General features: G+C 41.5%; 1 protein-coding gene across 2 annotated transcripts in view; it reads right to left on the bottom strand.

Annotated features, from left to right (window-relative positions):
* Positions 1–21,274, bottom strand: part of PPM1H (protein phosphatase, Mg2+/Mn2+ dependent 1H) — a 302,588-nt gene that overhangs the window by 265,178 nt on the left and 16,136 nt on the right. The window lies entirely within an intron of this gene.

Raw genomic sequence — 21,274 nt, 5'->3', positions numbered from 1 at the left:
AGTCCAAGAGATTTCCAAGAGTCTTCTCCAACATCACAGTTCAAAGCCATCAATTCTTCAGCGCTCAGCCTTCTTCATGGTCAAACTTTCACATCCATACATGACTACTGGAAAAACCATAGCTTTGACTATACAGACCTTTGTCGGCAAAATGATGTCTCTGCTTTTTAATACACTGTCTCGGTTGGTCATAGCTTTTCTTCCAAGGAACAAGCATCTTTTAATTTCATGGCTGTAGTCACCATCCACAGTGATTTTGGAGCCCAAGAAAATAAAATCAACCACTATTTCCACTTTTTCCCCATCTATTTGCCATGAAGTGATGGGACCTGTGGAGAAGGAAATGGCAACCCATGCCAGTATTCTTGCCTAGAGAATCCCGTGGACAGAGGAGCCTGGTGGGCTGCTGTCCATAGCGTCTCAAAGACTTGGACACGACTGAAGCGACTTAGCATGCATGCATTGGAGAATGAAATGGCAACCCACTCCAGTGTTCTTGCCTGAAGAATCCCAGGGACAGAGGAGCCTAGTGGGCTGCTGTCTATGGGGCGGTACAGAGTCGGACACGACTGAAGCGACTTAGCAGCAGCAGCAGATGGGATCTGATGCCATGATCTTTGTTTTTTGAATGCTGAGTTTTAAGCCAGCTTTTTCACTCTCCTCTTTCACCCTCATTAAGAGGCTCTTTATTTCTGACAAAACATGGTCCACTGGAGTAGGGAATGATAAACCACTTCAGTATTCTTGCCTCAAAAACCCCATGAATAGCATGAAAAGGCAAAAAGATATGACACCAGAAGATGAGCACCCCAAGTTGGATGGTGTCCCATACTCTACTGGGGGACAGTGGAGAAACAGATCCATAAAGAATGAAGAAGATGTGTCAAAGCGGAAACAATCCACAGCTGTGGATGTATCCGGTGGAGAAAGTAAAGTCCAATGCTGTAAAGAACAATATTGCATAGGAACCTGGAATGAATCAAGGTAAACTGGAGGTGGTCAAGCAGGAAATGGCAAGAGTGAACATCAACATTCTAGGAATCAGTGAACTAAAATGAACAGGAATGGGAGAGTTTAATTCAGATGACCACTGTATCTACTACTGTGGGCAAGAATCCCTTAGAAGAAATGGAGTAGCCCTCATAGTTTACTTTGATGATTAAGAAAGATAATACAAGTACAATCCTTAACCCAGTGCCTGGAACATAGGAAGGGCTCAAAACTTGAGGTTCTCATGACTGCAGTATATATTGTCACTCCTCAGAATGATAGTGGAAACTGAACTGGTGAGGATCTACTTGAGATGGAGGATCTACTCATGATTTGAAACAGCAGCCACAGTTTGGTAATAACTCTATGGGTACAGGTCTATCTCCCATGGGGAAATGAGTATCTCCCTATTAAGGGGGCTGAAATCATCTATTTAGACTACATATTTGATCATCACTTTTTAATGGTCCTTAGGTAGCAGCCAAATCGGTGGGTTTGGGGGCAACTTGACCATACTGTGCATCATGGATATTTCACTTTGTGAGTCAACTCTAAAGGCTACTGCTAACCCCTTCCTGAATGACACATGGACAGCCTAGATAATACATACTGGTGAGAGTCAACTGCATTTCAGAAACCATCAGAATCCTAGTTCTTTCCACTTAAAGTAACCAGCATGATTCATTCCTTTGGAGATGCCTCCATCAACCAACCTCAAATCTGAAAGCCTCTTTAATGCTTTAAAATCAAGATAAAAACAGCTGGTGAAGGGGTGGAAGCATGTCAGTGCAAATATGCTAAAAGGAGATCACAGAGCTTGGCTCAAGACAAAGCAACAGGGAGTCAATTATACGCTTGGTCCAAAAATACCCTGAATTATTACTTTAAGACGTCCATCCTTGATGCAATCACATCCTCCATATTTTAGTGCTTTTGTGACATCTGAAGGAAGGAGTAGGAAAATAACAATGGTGGATAAAATGGATTCTAGTTAAGTAGCAACTAGGCCTAAGAGTCAGGTATTACTTAACCACTGAGGATAAGAAATGTGTACACACTTTTAGATCCAGCAGGATAGAAAATGATTGATAATTTCCAGCCACCCCAACTTATCCAGTGACAGAAAAAAATGAAAAAATGAAACACTATCAACTTTAAATTTGCAAATATGATAAGTACCAAATATCCAGTATCATGACTAGTTGTCGCTGCAGGGAGCAGGGAGAGAGTGCAGAGAGGTGCAAAAGCTAAAAGAATTGAACACTTCCAAAAGTATTACTTAGGGATTAGGTAACACAAGAATGTTAGTTCAAAAAATTTGTAAGAGGGCCATCAGTTTCTCGAAGAGAAGTGAGAAATATAAGGGCAACTCTAAAATATGGGGTATACTTGAGTTGTAAACATTCAATCTAATTACTGGGTAATACATTTCTTTTTGAGTCACTCTGAAACAGAAAAGTCTTCATGATTGATGAAACCTGATACCATAAGAAGAATAGGACATTGAAACATAATACATAGAACAGTCTTTTGGACTCTGTGGGAGAGGGCAAGGGTGGGATGATATGGGAGAATGGCATTGAAACATGTAAATTATCGTATGTGAAATGAATCGCCAGTCCAGGTTCGATGCATGGTACAGGGTACTCGGGCTGGTACACTGGGATGACCCAGAGGGATGGGATGGGGAGGGAGGTGGGAGGGGGTTCAGGATGGGGAACACGTGTACACCCATGGCTGATTCATGTCAATGTACGGCAAAACCAATACAAAATTGTAAAGTAAAAAAATAAAACTAAACAGAAAAAAAAAAGAAACATAATACAAACTTGAACTGGTTAGAACTGTTCTTTCTACCACCATTTCAACTGAATTATGTGCACTGTTGTTATTTCTGTGGATCTAAGATGGTACTGAAAAAGTCTTCAAGGCTATACTCCATTCAGCATTGAAACAAAAAGTGGTCCTGTGCACACGAAGGCACACAAAGACAGCTGTGGGGTATAAAATTGATTTTGAGTAAAGCAAACATTTCGTGTGCCCTATTTTCTTGCATGCTACAACCAACTGCTTCAAGGGACATAGGAAAGGAAGAAAACTCACCAGTAGACGAAGCTTTGCATACTTTGTCATGATAAATGTACAAAGCATTGCTGACAGATGCCAAGCAACAAAAGTGACGGCAGGAGAAACTGCCTCCCTTGGTAACAGAGGAAAGACATTTCAAAGTCACAGAGGCTGCTATGACCTATGCAGGAGTCGCCCAGGATCGTCCGCGTGAGCACTGTGTTCCAGTTAAGTCTGCAGTGTTTGGTTTTTTCTCAGTAGTTTATAAAAGAATAGTGTGTCTAAAATCATGTTGTTTTAATATATGAAACGTTAATTTCTTGGAAAAATTAATCAGACCTCTAAATTTTACAAGAAAAACTTTCCAGCTCTAACACAGATAGAGTCTAACAGCTGCAATGACTTTCTGCCATGCCTGCCTGCAACCGTCATGTCACCTCAAGTGCAGAGACGACTTCAGAGACCGACTTCCTGCATTCAAATGGTGGTGTGGCTTACTCGTTGTGTGACCCTGGACAAGTCACTCATCTTTTCTGGGCTTCAGTATCTCCATCTATTAAATGGGGATAATAGTACTCATTTCATAGGATTGTTATAAGAAATGAATGACACAATAGTTTGGGATAATAACTGGGACACACTGGACACTGTATAAGTACTTGTTACATAAAATGGGCACCCAGAATTTGGTTTCAAACTATTCTCCAAAGGAAGGAACCAAGGATTCGTAAATAATTATTTGTAAATATGTATTCGTAAATGTGTAAATAATTATGTATCTTGAGCAGGGAAAATTAACAAGAAAGGCCCAACCAGTGATTGTCAGAAAGGCAGAAGGCATTCCAAGAGATTACAAGTAGTGCTGAAAGGACAAATCCCTGGCCAAGACGGGATAAACATGGACATCAAAGGCAGTAACACAGGGACTTCCCTGGTGGCACAGTAGATAAGAACCCACCTGTCAATGAAGGGGACGGGTTAAATCCCTGGTCTGGGAAGACTCCACATGCCACGGAGCAACCAAGGCCCGTGCACACCTACTGAGGCCACATGCTGCAACTTCTGAAGCCCGTACGCCTAGAGCTCGTGCTCAGCAACAAGACGAGCCACCACCACGGGAAGGCCACGCACTGCAACGAAGAGAAACCCTGTCTCTGCAACTAGAGAAAGCCCATGCTCAGCAAAGAAGACCCAGAAGAGCCAAAAATAGTAATTTTTTTTAAAAAAGGCCATAACAATACAAGAGTGCTAGATGTTTTGTTTCTTCAATTAAATACAGGCAAACCTTGTCTTAGCACACTTGCCTTTTTGTGCTTCAAAGATACTGCACTTTTACAAACTGAAGGTTTGTGACAACCTCACGTCAAGCAAGTCTATTGGTACCATCTTCCCAACAGCATTATTATTATAAATAATAATAATATATAAATAATTTATTATTTATTATTTCTAAATTAAGATGCGTGTATGTGTATAGGACATCATCCGTGGCTCACTTAGTAGACTACGGAGAAGGTAAATATAACTTTTATTTGCACTGGGAAACCAGAAAGTTCGTGTGACTCATTTTATTGCAGTATTTTTGTGATGATCTGGAACTGAGGCTGTAGTATATACAAGATATGCCTGTATTTCTTTAAGTAGAGAAGGGTGGATGTGGGGAACTTCCTAATACTGGTCCTAGCAAAGGTAGAGTAGACCAATAATAATAAAAAAAAAAAGGCATTAGTGCACTTTATAACTGGGGGAAGAAAACTGAGAGGTGATGAATTAGCTAAGTTTACAAGGGGCACTAACTGCAGACTTCACACCTCACGTCCTAGGAGATGATACCCTAGACAGCTTTGTTAATTGGAGCTGGGTAGTAATAAAGCACATGTAAGCTTCCAACGATGCATAGAGACCTGGCAAACACGAGGGTGACAGGGCAATGAAGCAAAGTTTGGAGAATAAAGCTTTCTGGTGGGGAGCACCATGCTGCAATAAACCTAGGACTTATATGGAAAGCATGCATCCAAAGCCTTATTGATGCAACAACTAGAGGCTTAGCCAGAAGACCAGTGGCTTGCAGTGGATAAATATGGATGACCAAAACCAGCTGATAACTAGATCCTGTCATTTCAGCTGATCAGACTATTTAGCCAGCTCTGATAAGGTTTCTGTAATTGTGAAATTGTACAATGGCATTATTATATCCCTTGGAAAGTGTCAAAATGGGCCTTGCTCTAACACTAAAAGTTATCAAAATATATGTTGCTCAAACCCCAGAAAGTAAACGAACAAGAACAATAAATGAATACCCATGGCATTAATATTTTAGAATAGGTATAAGCGTGTTGAAAAGTGAAAGCAAAAGTCACTCAGTCGTGTCTGACTCTGTGTGACCCTATGGACTGTACAGTCCATGGACTTCTCCAGGCCACAATATGGGAGTGGTTAGCCTTTCCTATCTCCAGGGGATCTTCCCAACACAGGATCGAACCCAGGTCTCTCGCATTGCAGGTGGATTCTTTACCAGCTGAACCACAAGGGAAGCCCTGTTTCATAAACACTGGATCTTTGTGTGCTGTTTATAGTGTTTGGAGTATTCAAAAGTCATTGTAGTTTACATTGTTCAAACATTTAAGTAGATTAAAGAACTGTTTAAGAAATTGATTTTAGGATTTGATTTTGGATATAAGTTTAATAGTTTAAGCACTAAAGTCCCCATAGTAGAAGGTGCTTCTATCGGTGAACAAAAGCCTTTGGGCAGTAAAGACAATAAAAGCAGGTCACCAACAGAAGGTCCAGAGGGTGTAAACGGTATCCCTCCACATGAAAGGCGATTCAGAAATACAGCAGTCTACCTCTTGCACCACAACAGCCTGAGGGAAACAAAAGATCAGGCCACAGAAGAAAACAGGAGAAAGAAATGCTACACAGAGGGTGCGAGTTCTTCCATAGCTGGTCTCTTAAAAGTAGGACAAGGGAATAATTGGAAATTAACCACAACAGACTCAAGGGTCAGTTCATTGTATAAATGTAATCAGACATGTATAGCATAACAACAAATTCCTTCTCTTTCAGCTTTGCAATAAAATGAGTCTGAACTGATTAGGAATGCTAATGTGCCTAGAGCAATTAAATGCCACATGAAGTTTTAGATGTGAAAAAGGGCAAGTTGGAGCTGAGAAAGTCTCGGAAGATTCCACTGACCCATTTCCCCCAAAGAAGGGGTTAAACCAAAACAGATCACCTCCTAATCCTCAAGTCTGCTCATCCCTGGCAACTTCTCTCTTCACAAAACTAGTGTTTTTCTTTGGAGAGGCTGGAGAGTATTCTTTCTACAGCTCGCTCTCCTGCTTCCCCACCACCCATCCCCCACCACCTAAGACAGTCACTCTAAGAAAACGGAGTGCCAGGCACCATGCGCGGGAATTTCCACTGTCATCTCATTTCATCACCATGAATCGCGGGAGCTAGATATCATCTCCCTGGTTTTATAGATGGAGAAACCAGAGTTCCGAGGAAATGAGCAAACTGCAATTCTTCAGAGGAATTGCGTGTCCAGGCCTGCTGCCAAAGCCTGCGTGCTCTCTCACTGTCCTGTCCTTTGGGTCCTCTGCCCCTTTCTTTATACTGGGGTTGCCTATCAACAGCTCTTTCTCAGATGAATTGCAAAGTCAAAAGCCTTGATTCTGAAACTAAAGTAAAAGCACTATAAATAAGCCCCTGGTCTAATTCTCCTTTGTTCATTCAATGAATATTTCTCACATAAAGGACTGTAATGACCCCAACCTGGATCTCAACAGCTACCTGTGCAACTTAAAAACCTATGTCATACCTGTACCAAGAAATGGCAGGAATATTCATTCTAAGCTGTCTACAGCCAGACACAGGGCAATGAGCTCTTCAAACCAGCCTACCCTTCAGCTTCAGGTCTGGAAAAGGGTGCCTAGCAACCCCCACCTGCCCTCAGATGACAGAGACCTCCTCCCCCCTCTTCATGACCATTCTTGCCACGCTCTCTCTACATTCAATCAGGGCAGAGTGCAATGACTTTAAAACCAACCTCTGAAGCTATTAGGGCAACATTAATTAAGATCATTTTTTAAAGCCTGAGGCAGAGGAGAAATTAACATTCCACTTATTTTAAAATTAACATTTCACTTATTTTAAAATATAGGAGAAAATTGTTGAGGACAAGCAGAGGACAACCTGCTCACTGATTTGCTTATAGTCACAATCATGCATAGCTCACAGGTCACCTGGAGTTGAGTTGTGCTTATTTTTTATTTCATTTTAAAAAGCCTATTTGAAAAGGTAAGAAAAACATATTTCTACTAACCAAGAGTTATTCATTATCTACATTCTGAATACATACACAGAGGGGGAAACCCCTAAGAATGCCATATAAGGTTGGGTAGGATGTCAACTGCACAAATATGCTGAGGAGCCAAGCTGTGTATGATAGGAAGGACTGCATTCACCTGGAGGAATAGACTCCTCTTTAAAACTCATACATAGGTTCCACATAGCCAGGAACAGCTGAATCACTCATGAGGTCCATTGGCAAGATGAAAACATGGGGGTCTCTGTTCAAAAATTATACAAATTTCAAGAAGGCAAGCATTTAGCCAAGCACAGGACTCTTCTCCATGTGTGAATTGCTCACTTATGAAGCAGGACCTGCATCTAGGCTAGTGATACCCTGATCACAATACACAGTGTAGAAAAAGAATCACTAGATGGACTTGTTTTACTTTTACTAAGCAAGGATAATTTAAAGCAAAACTTTAAAGTTTTAGAAGTTTAAAAAGAGAAACACCTTCTTTTACTCTCATACTCCCCAAAGAAGGTAACCTCATGAAACAGGCCAATTTGGGGGGGAAAAATAATTTGTTTCTTATTCTTACTCAAAAAACATTGCTTGGATGTCACAAGAAAAGAACAAAAAATTTAAGGTAATCACTGAAATAAAAACTTTCATTTTCACTAGTGAAAAGCAAATACCCCAAAAAGCTAAATTAGTACTCCAGAGAAGCAAGATTGGGCACCCCAAAACTCTGGCATTAGATTATTTTTGAGCTGAAAACAATCATGACCCAAAAGATTCAGGAAGAAACTGATCTTCTTCGTAACTTCCCCTAACTAGATAGAGAGCTTGTTTCCAGAACAGAGCTATAACTAGATATTGGTGGACCAGGTGCTGGGGGTGGGAAGATTCTTAGAGATCAGAGTCCGCTCTGTCCCCCATTGTCTCTGCAAGGCCCAGCAAACATTGACCAAACATTTGCTTTTCCATCTTCACAGCAATTGCCTTCCTCCATTTGGAAGTCTCAAGCCCCTACTCCCAACATCCTCTTTTGTCTTTAGCTGAAGACGGTTTCAATGTGAGGTTTCACCCATTTTGATGAGTTATTCAGACAGTTGTTATTATAACATCACATTCTGCAAGGATTCATAAATGTATTTTAATCTACGTAAGACAGCAGACCCAATAGAGCAAAATCAGTAATAAAAAGTACAATCTAAGAAAATGTCTCAGAATTTAAAAGCCCAAAGATTGAAACTGTGCTTTTGAACTGTGGTGTTGGAAAAGACTCTTGAGAGTTCCTTGGACTACAAGGAGATCCAACCAGTCCATCCTGAAGGAAATCAGTCCTAAAGTCCTAAAGGAAATCAGTACTGAATATTCATTGAAGGACTGATGCTGAAGCTGGAACTCCAATAATTTGGCCACCTGATGTGAAGAACTGATTCACTAGAAAAGACCCTGATGCTGGGAAAGACTGAAGGCAGGAGGAGAAGGGGACAACAGAGGATGAGATGGTTGGATGGCATCACTGACTTGATGGAGTTTGAGTAAGCTCCAGGAGTTGGTGATGGACAGGGAAGCCTGGTGTGCTGCAGTCCATGGGGTCGCAAAGAGTTGGACACAACTGAGCAACTGAACTGAAGATTGAAAATTGTGAGTGTTGATGGAAATCAAGGCAAAATTAAAGCCATACTTTGTAGACTTCCTAAATAATACTAATATAGCCAACCATGCAAGTGTCCTTATAAGGCTGAGATAAGAGAAATTTGACACAGACACACGAGGAGGCAATGTGACCCTGGAAGCAGTGACTAGAGTGATGCAACCACAAGCCAAGGAATGCCAGCAGCCACCTGAAGAAGCCAGAACTGGCCAAGAATAGATTCTCTTTCACCTTCAGAGGGAGGGTGGCCCTGCCAATATCCAGATTTCAGGCTTCTGGTTCCAGAACTGTGGGGGGGGAATTTCTATTGCTTTAAGTTAACCATTTGTTGCCTTTTTTTTTTTTTTCCCTCAATTTACTGTAGCCCTAGGAAACCAATACTTTAGGTATTATCTAACAAAGACTTTCCATGTACAATAAAGTTCCAAGACATTACTCCTCTGGCCCAAAAGTCTCAACCTGGTAGAGGACACAGGGCTAACACATCTGATATTTACACTGGAGTGGACAACCGCCAAGCTAGAGTCCTGACCAGGAGGGGCTGGGATCTGTAGCCGGATGCAGGAACTTCCAGCCAGCTGGCTTCATGGAGCTGTCTCAGCTATTTTTTGACCTTTACAATAATGACTCCTTGATTTTAGGCAACGAAATTTCTTTGGAACTAAAGGGGAGTATACTATGCCACCCTCAGGAAATGCCTCTTTGGCATAAGGACTATCTTGAGCTGGATTTTTTTTTTTTTTAAAGGAACAACAAACACCAGAGAAGCTCTGAAAACCTAGCAGAAGTTAACCTTCATAAGAGACATTTATGTGTATAAGGGAAACCTCTGTAAGGATGTCTCCCTCCTGGAACCAGGAAGAGGTAAATCTAAATTTCTAGAAACTTCATCAGTGGAGAAGGCAGCAATTCAAACCTATTCAACAACCCTACCCTTATTTACTGTGCTTTTCCGAGTTACCCTCTCCACATCTTCTTTTATCTTTAAGGTGATAGCTTGGGCCATTTGGTTAGTTTTCTTAGGTATCTCCTATGTATATGTTAAGGGAATCATTGACTGAAACCGCCAATAGTAACCACTTGCATGAGTTATCTCACAACAGGAAGTCCTGGTAAGGAATGCGGAACTAACAAGCTACCACCAACTGGAAGAATTCAGGAAAGGTCAAAAGGAGAGAGGAGACTCCAGTCCATATGTCCTCCCAACCTGCCAGAATCTTTCTTACTGGAATCCATCTTTGAAGAGCGATGCACATACCACTGGGAAGGACTTTGAGTCAAGAGTGATTGGCCAGAGACAACCTGGAAACTAACCCTGTTACCATAAAACCTGAGAGAGAGCCACGTGGCAGAGTAGTTCTCCTGGGTTCCCTTACCCCACTGCTCTCCCCCTTCCCAGTAAAATCTCTTGCTTTGTCAGCACACGTGTCTCCTCCAACAATTCATTTCAGAGCGTTAGACAAGAGCCCACTCTTGAGCCCTGGAAGGAAGCCTTCTTCTTGTTACATATACAGGAAACACGTGTATGTCTGTGCACGCACTTAGTCACTCAGTCATGTTCGAGTCTTTGCAACTGCCAGACTCCTCTGTCCATGGGATTTTAAAGGCAAGAATACTGGAGTGGGTTGCCATTTCCTTCTATAGCGGATCTTCCCAGCCCCAGGATCAAACCCACGTCTCACGCTTTGGCAGGTGGATTCTTTACCACTGAGCCAAACTGGGAACATTATATAGAAAGTATACATGTGATTAAATTTCTCTTTAACTCCTGCTAATATGTATTATTATGGGAATGGGTGAGGGGGCAATGTCTCAGCCAAGAACCTAGAAGGGTAGACAGAAAATTATTTTTTCTCCCCAACAGGACCCCTTAAATCATTACTGGGAGTTTTGCCTCACTTATGGGCTCAGGCTGGGAATAGAGCAGTGAACAAAACAGACGCAGACCTTGCCCCGAAGGAGCTTACAGTAAGAGTGGAGTACACATTAAATAAATAATGACAAATAACTATTTACCATGTTTCTTGTTTCCACGTTTGTTTAATCCTCACAAGCACCCTAGGACTAATCCCTGGCTCACAGATGCGGAAACTGTCATTAAGTGTCAGCTAGAAAGAGCTGATTTGGAACTCAGGCCAAGTGACTCCGGAGCCCATTGCTCACAGGACAGTACTACCCAGCTCCTCCGGGCCTCCCTGACTTACTATAATGGAGCCACCACTTATTTATCCTGTTTCTTAGGCCCCAAACTCTGGAGTCACCCTTAACTTCTCTTTTGTTCCCCAATAATATTACAAGCTTTAAACTACACTAGTTTGCCTAACTTTTAAATCCTGCTATGTAAAAATTCTTATTCTTTCAAAAGGGAACTTGCAGTTTAATAAGTTTCTTAATCAAAGATTAAATTCAAAAGCTGTTGGGGTTTTGGGGGGTTTTTTGTTGCTGTTGTTTTGCATAAGTTATTTCCAGGAAATGTGTATGTGACCTTGTATAAGTCATTTACTGACCTTACTTACCTAAATTTGCTCTTTAGAACTATTTCACAAGTGTTGGAGTCCTCCCTTTGTGCGAGGCCATTCAGCCCCTCATTTCCAGCTTCTCCCAGGCTCCTGCATTTGCTTACTAGGCTTTTGTACATAACTTTCCACTTTCAGAGGATCCACTGGCTGATTCCCACTAATCACCACTCATCCTTCAGTCTCAGCTTTGATTGCAAGCTCCGTGAGGGCTGGGACCAGGCTTCTCTTCTCTGCTGCATCCCCAATACCTATCACATTACCTGGCGCAGAGTAAGTGTCTAACAAACCTCAACTGAACCAACTTCCTGCCTCTAACACCCCAAGCCTCCCCTTAGACCAGTACTAATCACTTGATAACACAAATTGCTATTTATCTCCTCTGCTTGATTAAATTCTTAGAGGCCTAGGTTTTATCTTGGTTACTATTTAATCCCAAAGTCTTCCACAGCATTTGGCAACATCTGTTGACTAACCTTATTAAACCTTTGAGTAACTCACTTGTTTTCAATAAAAAAGGAAAAGATGGCATCTATCTCATAATATTCCTGTAAGCTTTAATGCCACAAAATGGTGATTATATTAAAGGACTCTAATTAAAACTTCAGATAATGTAGTGAAATCCAATTTATAATCTAGACAACTCATTCATTTCCCAGAGAATTATTTCTTCAGCGTCCCAACTTACTGCCTGAGATACTAAGAAAATTTAGAATGTGTATATCCACTACATTTCAATTAAATAAATACAATTAAGAAAAACAGTGAAACAAAATCTAGAACCACTTTCATACCACAGGAAACCACTGACAGTATTTTCCAAATACTGACACAATTTGCAAAGAGGTACATTAGGAAGGATGGGCTACATTATGTTGCGGTCACAAAGGTTTCTTTGTCACACATTGCATGCCCATTTCAGGTTGGCTCCAAGTCTCCCCTTCAGGGAGGACAGAGCCTCCATGGTCTTGAGGGTCCCCAGTTTGGTGAGGAAGGGAAGTGAGCAGCCATGTCCCAGGAGGAGAAGTGGAAATAACTGGTGAACACCATTAGCAAGCACCACGGGAGATTTGGCAGACATGTAAACATTCTACAAGAGTAGCTAATTAACTTTCTCCCATTGGCATCCCAAAAGGTAACTCTGAATCAGTATACACACTAAATTAATTTTTTTTTCTTTAATAAAACTAACAAGGCAGGAGACTTCCCTGGCAGTCCAATGGTTAAGACTCCACATTCCCAATATAGGGGGTACAGGTTTGATCCCTGGTCAGGGAACTAAAGTCCCACATGCTGCACAGCATGGCCAAAATTAAAAATGAAAACTAACAAGACAAATGTAGGTTATTCCAAATGATATGGCAATTCACCAAAAAAAAAAAACAAAACAAACCACACACCATAATATAATTGAACAAGAAGAGAACAAGCTATGTTCCCAGAAAACCTACACAACAGAATTTTATTAATACACCAGTGTAGCTCTGAAAACTAAAGGCAGATTTGTTCCCCAGCTGTTCATAGGTATTGACACAGTGAGGTCTCAGCATTACCCAACTGTTTCCACCTGGTACTGTCAAAAACCATTAGCTCGCAAGTGATACATGAGCAAGGACTACCTACTATGTCCTTTACAACTCCTGTAATTTGCACTACATTTAAGACAAATCTATATTCAGACCCATGCACAGCACACAATACAGGCAGGCACAGTGAAGGGACGATCATGGCAGCAGGGACCAGGAGAAGTGCTGGGAAGACAGGCAAGGCTAAAGATGAATTCCAATCCCAAAGAAAGTCATATGGATAAAATGGCCAATGGAGATGGCACCAAGAGAAGTGGGGAGAGGTCTGGAGAGCCTGGGAATAGCACTACTGAAAGAAGATTTGTGTGCAGAAAAGGGAGCAGAGTCAGAAAATCAGAAAAAGGACACAAGAAAGGAGTCTCCGGAAATTAAGAGTTACAAGAGTTCATGGACTAGACAGTGAGCAGCAGCAATGACTGCTTTGCTGAGACTGTGGAAGATAAACAAATTTAAGTAACCGCTTGAACCTGCAAAGTCACCGGCGGCCTCGGGCAAGCATCTTCCCGAGGAGCACTGGTGTGGACGCCACACGTGGAGATGACCCACAGTGGCCGAGCTGCATCCCGCTGACACCGCTCTGTGCCCCTGTATCTTTCTCTCTTCTCCAGCCCCTCTACTGCCTGGCTGATTCCTTTAAGGGTCAGCTCCTGCCTCATTTCTGGTGGGAAGCCTTTGCTGACAGTCCTGGGCACTGTGCTCCCTACAACGCCCTGTGTCATTCAGTTAGGTCTCCCACTAGACACCTTGCAAGAAGCGCCCTCTAACCTATCTTTGTGCTCCTAGTACCCAGAAGAGTTCTTGACATCCAGTAGGCATTCCATGTGTGTTTCTATAAGGAAGGCAATAAAGAGCTTACGAAAAGAGAGCAACTATGTGTCCAGTAACTTGAAGGGGTTATATGGACTAGAAGACGGGATGTGCCGTTTGACCCAGTAGCAATGACTCTGCACACCTTTACACAAAGAGAGAAGATGCAAGATGCTGGGATCACAAATGGAGGAAATGGAAGGCAGGGCACATATGGGTGTATGTGGCAGGGAGGTGGGGTGTTAACACTTTCAGCAAAATATCTGCCTATCTAAAATGGCAGAGAATAAGGATGATGGTGTTAAAGAGGTCCCAGGGTGGAAGAGGAGCTGGTATTGAACTAAGATCCAATAAGATGGAAGGTAAGACCCTCTGCCAACACAAAAAGAGGCAGGAATGGGATTGTTAGTTGGAGGGGGAAAGAAAAGGTCTGGAAAGGTACTAAGCAGACTGGTAAGGAATCAGTCATAAATGAGATGGTAACAGAAGCAATATAACCCCCTTTCCTTTAAATACCCAGTCATCCCACTCCCATCACCCCTTTCAACTTTCCCCTCAAATCTATCCTTCATTTCCAGTTGAAGATTCTTCTTGATCTACACAATTAGTGTCAGACCTAGACCATTATGATTGTGCAATTCAGTATTTCCTTAACTGTGTTGCTGAAAATGTTAATAAGTGCAGTTACCAAAAAATGTGAGTAAGTGGATTTCATAGTCAGATATGTTTAGGAAGCAACACATATTCTCCGTCAGCTTGGGGTTTCAAAATTTTCCACAGTGAATTAAAAGCTCTAAGAAATACTACCAAGAAAGCTACCTAACTCTAACCCAGTATGGGTGCAGGTTCTTTCTGAGATGGCACCTATTAAATATATAATGGAATACAATAAGGAAAGCATGATTTTCCACTGCAGATTCCATCTACAAATGTAGGCTATAAACTACCACCATGCATTAGTCAAGATAGGCTAGGACATGTAACAAATGTCCCCCAAATCTTAGTAGCTTCACACAACAGATACTGATCACTATAAACATGAACAGTTCTACAGGGCAATGTTCCGGCTGTAAGACTTAGCAGACTGAGGCTCCACCAACGTGGAGCTGAACCATCTGAAAACACAGTCTCCTCATTATTATGTAAGAGGAAGACGATGTTGGAAGGTCTTCAGAATACAGTTCAAATGCTTCAGCCTGGAAGTGACATTTGACTTTCAATCAAAACACACTGGCCAGCACTGGTTATATGGCTCACCTAGCTGAACAGGAAGCGGGAAAGTCTAAGACTCCCACGTGTCCTGACAAAACGAGAGTCAGAGAAGAGTAAGTGCTCAGTGTCTCTATCGCATACTATCTGCTCATTCCCAATCAGCCCCCAAAGCCCGCCAGTTTTACATCTAGAAGCCCTCCAAGAGCCCCCCTTTCTTTCATCTCACCACCATACCTCACCTTCACCTGTTTCTCTCCTAAGCTTACCAAATACTTTTCCAAAATATCTCATCACGTTATTCCCAATGCCTGCTTACTTGAAAAAAAAGTTTGTGTCTACTTACTATTTATGGTATAAAATTCCTTATCATGATATACAAGGGCCTTCATTCTCTTCATCTCAATTTACCTTTTCAGCCCTGCCCTTGGCCTCTGTGCACTACTTTTTTTGTTTCAACTGTTTATTTACTGACCAGATTACAAAAATAATCCTGGTAGATACCTTAGTTCATCCTTCTAATAAGCCTGTTGATCTGGTCTTCCCTGTTGCCAGCAGCTCCACCTTCTACAAAACGGGTGGTCTTTGCTTTTTTTTTTCTTTTTAATGTCTGGTCTGACACTTTCTAGACCAGGTTTTACTTTGATTTTAATTGCAATTGGTCAGAAATCTCAAGGCAAAAGAAACTGGCTTAAGGTTTCAATGGTCCTCTAACGTATTGTTAAATGGAGGCAGCACCAGCAATGTCTGCAGCCCTGTGCCTTAGGCAGGGCCTTCAAGTCTCACGGTCCTGTTTTCTACAACATGCTCTACATCCTTGGTGATTCAATTAAGTAGACCAAGGAGCATCTGGCACAGACTGTAGCACAGCTTCTGCAGGACATATCCAGCAAATGAAGGAGGATACCCTCATCATTATCATCTTTCCTGTAGCAAGAGTTGTGGTCCACAGTGAATTCACATTAGACCTCCATCCATGATAAATTCCACCAGGTCTAACCTCCTACTGTTCCTCCACTCCTCAATATATAATGTGGAGAGTCACATTTATGAGAAGCCCAGCAGGACTTCCAAATACAGAAGCATCATTCAAATATTTTCACCATAATGAAAGGAAGCACAAGTCTTACAGGAGGTTCCAGAGGTATGCCTGGCAAATATAAAAAATAGTCAAAATTTTATTAGCACCCACTCTTTCCATAAGAAGAGAAGATTATGGGACTTTCCTGATGGTCCAGTGGCTAAGACTCCATGCTCCCAATGCAATGAGCCCAGGTTCAATCCCTGGTCAGGGAACTAGATTCCACATGCCATAGTGAATATGGAAGACCCCTTGTGCCGACGAAGACCCAGCACAGCCAAACAGGTAGATAAACAAATATTAAAATTAAAAAATAAAGAAGACAGGATCATTCTATGTCTAGTGCCAGGGGGTTCAGGCTCCAGGTGAAGATGTTCTCTGAGAAGCCTCAACAAGTGTACACCTAACAAACTGTCACAAAAGATAATTCTAGTTCCAGAAATATCCCCTTGCATACCATCATGCTTTTATTCACCCTGTTGTCTCCTTCATATGTCTCCTCCATCCAAAACCCATTCTTCAAGAATTAAACCAGTGTCAGCTTTGCCAACTCCCTGCTGAGTTCCCAAAGCCTTTGTTCAATTTCTTTATCCCAAGAGGTCACTGTATTATGGTTAGACACCTACTATTTCCCCTGCTAATCTGTGAACAATTTGAAGATAGCGGAAGCTTTTTTAGAGCTTCACATTCAGTGGAGTTTAATAAATGTTAACTGACTGAAAACTGAATTAATGTTTCCTGACAACCTAGCTGAGATAATCTAAGTTTTACTCGAATCTGTTATGGCTTATTATAGTAGGCATTACTGATCATAGGTTGTTAAAATTATGTTTATTAAAGAAAAGAAACTATTTTACTAACGTAACACAATCTAAACATTTTTTGTTTTGTTTCTGGTGTGTATCCCATAACAGATTCTAAAAAGCTTAAATGCCATATGGTATGAAATGCAGCTAACTCACCCTTCAATTTATAAATAACTAACCCATTACATTTAAGGAACAGAACAACTAAATTACATAGTTTCCTAATAATACTGCAAAATTAGCTTTACAGATGAAGTAAAATCCTGCTTTGAGATATGGTAAAAAATAAATATATCCCAGGAAAAGACACATAGTTTAAGTTAAAAAACAAAGAGTATGTGTTTCTTGTGAGAAAAATTAGTGGTACATATTGTTTTGAACAGTTTCTATTTAAACTGGAATAGCCCTACTACAGAAATGGATACTGAAGCAATTCTGTCAGGAACAAAGATACAGAAAGTAAATCAATCCTCTTAGAGTATCAAAAAGCACAAGAGAGAGGAAGCTGAAGTAGGTAATGATCCAGCCACTCATCCCTAGCCACTTACCCCTGATGACCTTCAAAGAGCTGTTGATGCTAGCAGTTGGGCACTTGACATCTGAAATGAACCTACCATTGTACTTAACCTCCACTATAGAAAAATGTAGCATATTCAACTCACAAAGAACCAGTATTGACTAACAGAACTATTCTCAAGCCTGGGAAATTACGTCCTACAGGGACAAATTTTAAGTAGTCAGCTTCCCAGCACTTTTAAAATATAATTTGATTTCCACGAGTTTTCAAAACCAAATCTTAGGCAAGATAACCATGTCCTTTACTCTTAGGTCAGAGCTGCTGACAAGAGTCGAGTGATTACAGTGGCTGCAGGGCCACACACGAGTACAAGATATTGATTTAAATTGCATCAAGTACAGCTGCTTTCCACAGCAATTTAACTGCCAAAGTGGAGGACATTAACTCTGCACCAAGTGACAGCACAATTCTGAGAGCACCAGTGATGTCCTCAGGTCACCCCCCACCTCAGGAAACTTGGGGCTAACCAGAGGGACTAACCTCAACACTGGTTGTGACCTGCATTCCTTTTTTTTTTCTGGAAAGGATCAGTAGGTTTCATCTAATTTCACTTGTCAACTTTTCATATACTCTATTCAGACATCTACATACTTTACAAATAATAGTTTGAAAGGTGAATTGTGCCTTTAAAAAGGACATCCCAGAGTGGAATAGGAACCAATTATGCTGAAATCATCACCACAATTAGTTTTATCTCACTGATAAAAACGTATCCTTCTAGACAAAAAATTCAAATAGAAACTTTTCAGAACAAATACAGTAACTGCATTATCACTCTCAAAGAACCGGATGGGGAGAGCCTAAAAACTGAGTCTCTAATCCAGGATAAACTATTTATTTAGAGTGCTTTTGTTTGTTTTAGAAACAATAATACAGTCTGTGCTTGGTGCTCACCCCTCTGCTGCACAGGATGTAGGGATGAAAGGTGATGTCCAGGCAAGAAGTTTAGCCTCCATTCCACCATCCTGGGTTTACCAGGCTGTTAGATTCAGAAGTTTGAATCTTTCAGTTCAGTCACTCAGTTATGTCTGACTCTTTGCGACCCTGTGGGCTGCAGCACACCAGGCTTCTCTGTCCTTCACCATCTCCCAGAGTTTACCCAAACTCATGTCCATTAAGTCGATGATGCCATCCAACCATCTCATTCTTTGTCGCTCCCTTCTTCTCCGGCCTTCAATCTTTCCCAGCATCTGGTCTTTTTGAAAGAGTTGGCTCTTTGCACCTGGGAGCCAAAGTACTGAAGCTTCAGCATCAGTCCTTCCAATGTATATTCAGGGTTGATTTTCTTTAGGATTGATTGGTTTGATCTCGCTGTCCAAGGGATTATCAAGAGTCTTCTCTAGCACCACAACTCAAAAGCACCATACTTTGGCGCTCAGTCTTCTTTAGGGTGCAACTCTCACATCCATACATGACTACAGCTTTGACTATACTATGGACCTTCATTAGCAAAGTGATGTCTCTGCTTTTTAATATGCTATCTAGGTTTGTCATAGCTTTTCTTCCAAGAAGCACCCATCTTTTAATTTCATGGTTGCAGTCACCATCTGCAGTGATTTTGGAGCCCAAGAAAATAAAGTCTGACACTGTTTACTCTTTTTCCCCATCTATTTGCCATAAAAAGTGACTGGACCAGATGCCATTATCTCAGTTTTTTGAATGCTGAGTTTTAAGCCAGCTTTTTCCACTCACTTCTTTCACCTTCATCAATTAAATCATATGTAATTAGATTTTCAACTTACTACTGCCTCTGCTAACATGCAAATCAGCCAACAGAACCTCCAGAGATTTTACGATAATACAAACAAGATAAATGAAAAAGCATTAACTTTAATGAACTGTATATAAGTACAAGTCAGTAGAAATTAACTTATCAGTGCACAACCTCTGTTATGCTTCTTATTCCCTCAGCACTTCAGAGTTGGAAAGGACTCAGTCAACGTCTTAACTAAGAACTGAAAAAGTGAACCAGCTTGTGAAGCCACGAGCTGGGCAGAAGAGCCAGGGTGACCTCAAGCTGTTTCTTCAAGGTATGCAACACCCCCAGCATCATGCTATTCCTCTGTCAAACTAAGCTTAGGTTTTAATCTTTTCTTCCCAACAAGAATGTGTGTCAGTCACTCAGCCATGTCCGACTCTTTGCGACCCCATGAACTGTACCCCGCCAGGCTCCTTTGTCCATGGGATTCTCCAGGCAAGAATACTGGAGTGGGTAGCCATTCCCATCTCCAGGGGATCTTCCCGACCCAGGTACCAAACCCGAGTCTCCCACACTGCAGGCAAACTCTTTACCATCTGAGCCACCAGGAAAAAAAAATGTGAGCCTCTTAAAATCTCTTTATCTTTTGTGCCTTAGCCCATGTGAAGCATACAGTAAATCTATGATAAATGGTACAAGGAAAACCAGTAATCCACTACTAAATAACCCCAGAATTGCCATAAACCTAAACTACTCAAAGATTTGTACTTTTAGCCCTAACCCTAGCAAATTCTGGCCCCTGTTGTTTTCATTGTCTATTAAAGGTGGACAATCCTGACCACCCTCGATTGTCTAATAGTCTTAAACAGCCCCAACAAATGACTCATGGGGCAAAGTCCTCTACTGTCTGAAACAAAGGCCACGGACAGTGTGAAGACGTGTCCTCCTGAATCAGTACAAACATTCACGCTGGAAGTGGAAGATCTACATTCCACCGGAACTTTTAAAAGTGCTCTATAGTTTTCTATTTGTAAAATACCGTTCAAAAAGATAGAAAGTTATGTTGTTTACTCTCCACATGGGCAGTTTTCAAAGTATGGTTGGAACCCCTGGGATCTCCAGGACCCTTGCAAGGGATGCTATGCTAAGTTACTTCAGTTGTGTCCAACTCTGTGTGACCCCATAGACGGCAGCCCACCAGGCTCCCCCATCCCTGAGATTCTCCAGGCAAGAACACTGGAGTGGGTTGCCATTTCCTTCTCCAATGCATGAAAGTGAAAAGTGAAAGTGAAGTTGCTCAGTCGTGTCCGACCCTCAGTGACCCCATTGACTGCAGCCCCCAGGCTCCTCCATCCATGGGATTTTCCAGGCAAGAGTACTGAAGTGGGGTGCCATCGCCTTCTCCATTGCAAGGGATACATGAGGTCAAAATTATTTTCATCATAATGCTATGATGTTACTTTCCTTTTTCACTCTCATTCTCTCATGAATATGAGTGGAGTTTACTCATGAGTGTGATAGTACAACCGATTAAATGCAGAAGCAGATCAGAATCCAGCTGTCTTCTCTTAAGGCAGATGCTTCCCCCATGGCTCAGGGGTAAAAAATCCACCTGCAACACAGGAGACGAAGGTTCGATCCCTGGGTAGGGAAGATTTCCTGGAAAAGGAAATGACAACCCACTCCAGTATTCTTGCCTGGAGAATCCCATAGATAGAAAAGCCTGGTGGGCTATAGTCAATAGGGTCACAAAGAGTTGGAGATGACTGAGTCACAGAGCAGTCCGTCAAATGGACTTGCAAGTGTATAATGATGCCACTCTTCTTACTAAATTGGGTTTTGTTCTGAAAAAATGGTATTTTTTATTTAAAATATTTCCATGATTATTTTTAACTGAATATATAAATATTTGTAAAAAACTTCTCAGTTTTATTTCCCAATACAGTAAATATAACATATATATACAGGCATGCTCC

Source organism: Bos javanicus, chromosome 5, assembly GCF_032452875.1.
Source record: "Bos javanicus breed banteng chromosome 5, ARS-OSU_banteng_1.0, whole genome shotgun sequence".
Lineage (NCBI taxonomy): Eukaryota > Metazoa > Chordata > Mammalia > Artiodactyla > Bovidae > Bos > Bos javanicus.
Note: the sequence above shows the minus strand (reverse complement) of the source record. Positions and strands in the feature narration are given on the sequence as shown.